We start from the raw sequence: 6,000 nt of genomic DNA, 5'->3' as shown, positions 1-6,000 counted from the left end.
TGGGATAAATAGATCTCGGATAAAATAAATTGCAGCAAGGTATTTTTGTATTTTTGATTTAATAGATCTGAAAATAAAAAGCAAAGGGAAATAGATCGCGAAGGCAATATAATAAAGAAGAGACCCGGGGGCCGTAGTTTTCACTAGTGGCTTCTCTCGAGAAACAGAGCAAACAGTGGGTAAACGAATTACTGTTGGGCAATTGATAGAAGTTCAAATAATCATGACGATATCGAGGCAATAATCATTATATAGGCATCACGTCCAAGATTAGTAGACCGACTCCTGCCTGCATCTACTACTATAACTCCACACATCGACCGCTATCAAGTATGCATCTAGTGTATTAAGTTCATGGAGAAACGGAGTAATGCAATAAGAATGATGACATGATGTAGACAAGATCTATTTATGTAGAAATAGACCCCATCTTGTTATCCTTAATAGCAACGATACATACATGTCGGTTCCCCTTCTGTCACTGGGATAAAGCACCCTAAGATCAAACCCATTACAAAGCACCTCTTCCCATTGCAAGATAAGTAGATCAAGTTGGCCAAACAAAACCCAAATATTGGAGAAGAAATACGAGGCTATAAGCAATCATGCATATACGAGATCAAAGAAGACTCAAATAACTTTCATGGATAAAAACATAGATCTGATCATAAACTCAAAGTTCATCGGATCCCAACAAACACACCGCAAAAAAATTACATCATATGGATCTCCAAGAGACCATTGTATAGAGAATCAAACGAGAGAGAGGAAGCCCTCTAGCTACTAACTACGGACCCGAAGGTCTACAAAAGACTACTCACGCATCATCGGAGAGGCACCAATGTACATGATGAACCCCTCCATGATGGTGTCTAGATTGGATCCGGTGGTTCTGGACTCTGCGGTGGCTGGAATTGATTTTCGTCGACTCCCCTAGGGTTTGTGGAACATTGGGGTATTTATAGAGCAAAGAGGCGATCCGGGGGGCACCCAAAGTGGGCAAAACCCACCAGGGCGCGCCTGGGCCTCCAGGCACACCCTGGTGGGTTCTGCTCCCCTCGGAGCAACCCCCAGGCGCTTCTCCGGCCCATTGGATGTCTTCTAGTCCAAAAAATCCACAAAAAGTTTCGCTGCGTTTGGATTCCGTTTGATATTGATTTCCTGTGATGTAAATAAATGTAAAAAATTGCAACTGGCACTTGGCACTATGTCAATAGGTTAGTACCAAAAAACGATATAAAATGATTATAAAACATCCAAGAATGATAATATAACAACATGGAACAATCAAAAATTATAGACAGGTTGGAGACGTATCAAAAGTCATCAAATGTGGCATGGTGTCACATCATGTCACATATATGTTGTGGTAAAAACATTGTCCATTTTGTGCCAAGCATTATTACAAACCGGAGCATGTCGCACGAACCCTCGTGGTTGCGATAGGGAAACGTGTCCCCTTGTGGGCGAATCTATAATCGCTCCCTCTTCTAGCCTTGTATTTTCTTCTACACGCAACACAAAACAACAGAAGATTTACGCTAAACTTTGAAATTATTCAGGGTTCATTTGACCTTTTTTCATTAATTGAGTTTTCTAGGCATTTAATGTCCATAATTCAAATCCGAAATACAAATACATGCTCCAGTGCACCAAAATGGCTAGAAAAAAATGTACATGAGTCCTTGGGGTGCATGTTTAGGTCCCATGGGACGAGTGGGAATGAATTCAATCGTCTCGGCATCCTGGCTTGGCTACAAACATTGCGAATCTCGGTTTTTAAATCTCTGTAAATCCAAAACTCACCAGGAAATCATGAAACTTGGCATGGTGTCACTACATGGCACATATATGTCTTGGTAAAATAATTGTCCACTTTGGGCCAAGCTATATTACAAGCCGCTTACAAACCGAAGCTTCTCGCAACCATCGTGGTTCCGGTAGGGAAACATGCCACTCTTGTGGGCGAAACGATAATTGCTGCCTCTTCTCTCCTTGAACTTTGTTTTCTATAGGCAACATAGAATAACAGGAGTGTCGTGCTGAAATTTGAAATTGTTCAGGGTTCGTTTGGCCATTGTATATAATAATTAAGTTTTCTAGGCATTTAATGTAGTCCATAATTAAAATTTGAATGACAAGCACATGCTCCAGTGAAGCAAAATGGGTGGGAAATCGCACATGTGTCATTGGGTGCATGTTTAGGTCTCATTTAAGGAATGGGAACGGATTACAAACTTCTCGTCGTCCCGAAACATTGAGAATCTCGGTTTTTGAATCCCGGTAAATCAAAAACTGACCCAAAAAGCATGAAACTTGGCATGGTTTCATGACATGGCACATATATGCCGTGGTAAAAAAATCGTCCAGTTCGAGACAAGGCGCACACATTAATAGCCAACGAAGTCCTTTTGAAAGAAATAGCTGACACGTTAATATTGCAAACGGTTGTATTATATGAACCGTGTGTTCCCGTAACCATTTAAGTGTGGCCACTACCTCTGTCAAAATCTTACCATACTCGGTGGCGTGCATGTAGCTGTTTGATTAGACGGGACGAGCATGAGAAGTCCACCGTGCAGGCTCGACGGGATGCGTGCGAGCAGTCTGCCGCGCAGGCTCTATGGGACGTGTGCATCCTGTCAACCTCGTAGGCTCGACGAGACACTTGCGAGTAGCAAGGCCGCCCATGCTCACCGGGAAGCGAGCTCTTTGACCTCCATCCACCAGCCGCCCGCCTTGCTCACAACTTCTCCATTAATGGCGGCCGAGCCGCATTTAACACGCGGTTAATTAAAGCACCTGGACGGAGGGTGTTTGCTTGTGATCCCATAGCAGCATTTGCTTTGTTCGTGTTTTCAACTTGTATTCCGGCCTAATTTAAATTGCCACATAGGGCAACGAGTAATACGACGACAAAAAAATGGCAACAGATAATACAATGACAAATTTACAATGGCGCGAATAATAATTGTCTTACATATTCTGGATAATTTAAAATGCCACATACAGCAAAGCCCGAAAGACACGGGGGCAAGAGAAGAAGGAAATCACAAACAACGATCTGGGTCGCTACTGTCTCTACTCGTCGATGGATCGCCAGGCGACGACATCCTCCAGCTCCTTCTTCAATTCCTCACGACTTTTGTTGAAAGAAGCCACAAATTCCTCCACCTCCTGCTCACGCTCGATCCAAAGCTTCCTCAAGTCACCCATCAGTTCCTCGACGATCGCTGTCAGCTTCATCCTCGAGGTGCTCATGCAGCATCTTCTAGCCGGCGGCATTCTCCTCCTTCTCGGCGAGCACCTTGAGGAGCTTCGCATTGTCACCCATGAGTTGCTCGATGAGGCCGATCGCCTTGTCAACCGAGGCATCGCTGATCTTGAGCAGCTTCATCAAGCCGTTGACTAGCTCCTGCTACTTAATGAGGCCAGCGAGAATGTCGTCGTCGTTGGCCAAGGACTTCAGCAACGCCAGCTCATCACGATTGCCAACATGGCAAGTGCTCTTGTGAGAGCCCTCGCATGCCCGTGAGAGCTCGTTCGAGGTCTCCACGGCGCGCCGGGACATCTCTGCTACGGCTGCCGCTTCGCGGCGGGATCTATATAGTGCTTCCGCGGCCTCAGTCTTTGCTGCCTGGTTATATGTCCACCCGAAACTCCTCCTACCGGTCATGGCAGAACAACTTGACAGGAAAGACCAGTTTGGTAGGTGATGAGGAGAGGAACTGTGAAGTAATTTTCGAGTGGGTAGTTTTTATAGCCCGGTGGTAAGTGTGAACACATATTAGTTTGATAGGTGTGAATAGATTTGAAATTACTTATTGCGTCATAATCTGCAATGTGACAAGAGACAAGGTCAAAATTTATTGATGGTTCTGGGCCAACAAAGCCTATTTCTGTTGTTCTGGCTCATCGTAAACAGTTCTTTTGGATCAACCGTATGTCACGCATCGGAAGCCTGAACCATGGGCCCACGCTCTTGTACACGTACATGTCTGACCACTATCACACATAGTCACACCATCGTGTCCTATGGATGCATTGTCGCGCCTCCCACGGGGTGCCAGAAGGTTGACCACGTGGTTGCTCGCCGTTGAGCCGGCCATGGCGCGCTCTGCTCGTGTCCATCCGCGCGTGTTGCTCGCCATTGAGGCGGCCACGGCACGCTCCGCTCTGGCGTCCCTGCGCGTGCTTTGCTCGCCGTTGAGGCAAATTTATAATGGCAACGGTTAGTAATTGTCTTACATATTTAGGATAATTTAAAATGCCACATGCGGAAGGCCCAAAACACTCACGGCCTACATATGCATACAATTATAATAAAATATAGGCTAAAAGGCTGAGCTGGCGGCCTTCCGATGACGGTCTTCTCGGACTCCATGATCAGCATAGCACCCTTGCGGCCGTTCATTCCAAGTGTCTTGACCCACCTCCGCCTATGAAGCTGCTGGCGCTGGGACGCTCTTGGGGCTGCTGGGCCTCTTCTAGAAGAGCTTGACATTGTGCAATCGCGTGCATGATATCTTCACGGAACCGCTCCATTTCCATGTCTCTGGCCTGGTAGGAAATTCCGTCCATCACCTGCATCCTCAAGATATCACGTTGGCGATGTTCTACTTCGTCGGGGACGTCAACTTCACCAAGGATGCGCTCGAGCATGGCCACCACATCATCGGGATCGAGGTTGACACAGCCGTCGCGGGGAATGATGAAGTCGTAGGCTGCCTATGTCTTCACTGAATCGCAGAGGTCCTCTACCCATTCCTTGCAAGGCATTAGGCTCTCGATGAGCACTGGTGACAGCGGCTCTTTGGGTGGGTCATTGATCATGCCACTAAGCAACTCTGGATCTTTTGCATGGTGGATGGCAAACTGCTCATCACACCTCCTCTACAATATGTCGATTGTGCGCCCAAGGACTGTCATGCCAATATCGCTACCGATGGGCCATGGTGCTTGCACCGGCCGATGAAGCTCTTGCTCCCTGGCCTGCTCCGACTCGTTCTCCTCACCGAAGATGTAACGCTGGTAGAGGTCGACGTCGAAGCTTTGGTTGTTGCCTGGCATGCTTGGAATAACTAATGGTAGATGGGTGAGGACTAGATCTGCGCAGAGTGTCATGACGGTGCGTTGCCGCCTAGGTTATATGCAGCAAGCTATAAGTTGGTGGCGGAAAATCGATGAGGGAAGAGGTGTGGATTTTACAATTCACCCATGTGGAGCGCGGGAAGCATTCGCTGGAGAGCGGGAAGACTAAGTGGAGCACACACACAACCCGAATACCGTATGCGGTGCCGTGTGTTATTTATCACACATGTGTTAACATAAGGAAACGTATGTGTAACTTACTAATCATCGCACACGAGTACTCGCAGACGCATCGTGTGCGATACCCCTAGCCACCGCAAGCAACTAGTTTGCATTTTCAAAGTTTTTTGTACGAACAGAATTGCACATGAACTAACTATAGTAACCGCCTGTGTTATAATTTGTCATCGCAAATAGTTCATCCGAGTGGGTTGTTTGCTGCGTATCACACACATCTTGTTTACACGAATTTTTTTGTGTCCTTTTGCCTCATCATAAACAGTTCATCAATGTGAACTGTATGCCGCATAACACACACATCTTGTTAAGTTGAACCATTTTTGTTGATAGAGGCAAAGGTGTTCCGATGTTTCGATGAGATGGTGGCTATCGTTTTCTGTGGGAGTTGACCTTGACGATCCGACTACGAACGTGCGAGACGTCGCGCCTTAGCAATCGCTAAACCAACTTCCGAGGGGTTATTGACCACGCCGGAGCACGATCAACCTGACCACGAGGGCCTGTTTCCTGCGAGCAAACGAAGAACAAGCAAGAAACTGAGATTGCAATCTGGATATTGCGAATATAAGATGAAAGCTTTATTGATCAAGGTGGGGTTCTGTGACGTCTTGGTCTGGTCGTTGGACACAAACGAAGTACGCGTAGTTGCAGCTATGGCGAACTTTTAAT

The sequence above is a fragment of the Triticum urartu genome, chromosome 5A (genome assembly GCF_056163025.1).
Source record: "Triticum urartu cultivar PI428250 chromosome 5A, HENAU_Tu73, whole genome shotgun sequence".
Classification (NCBI taxonomy): Eukaryota; Viridiplantae; Streptophyta; class Magnoliopsida; order Poales; family Poaceae; genus Triticum; species Triticum urartu.
The sequence above is the reverse complement of the archived record's forward strand: the minus strand, read 5'-3'. Positions refer to the sequence as shown.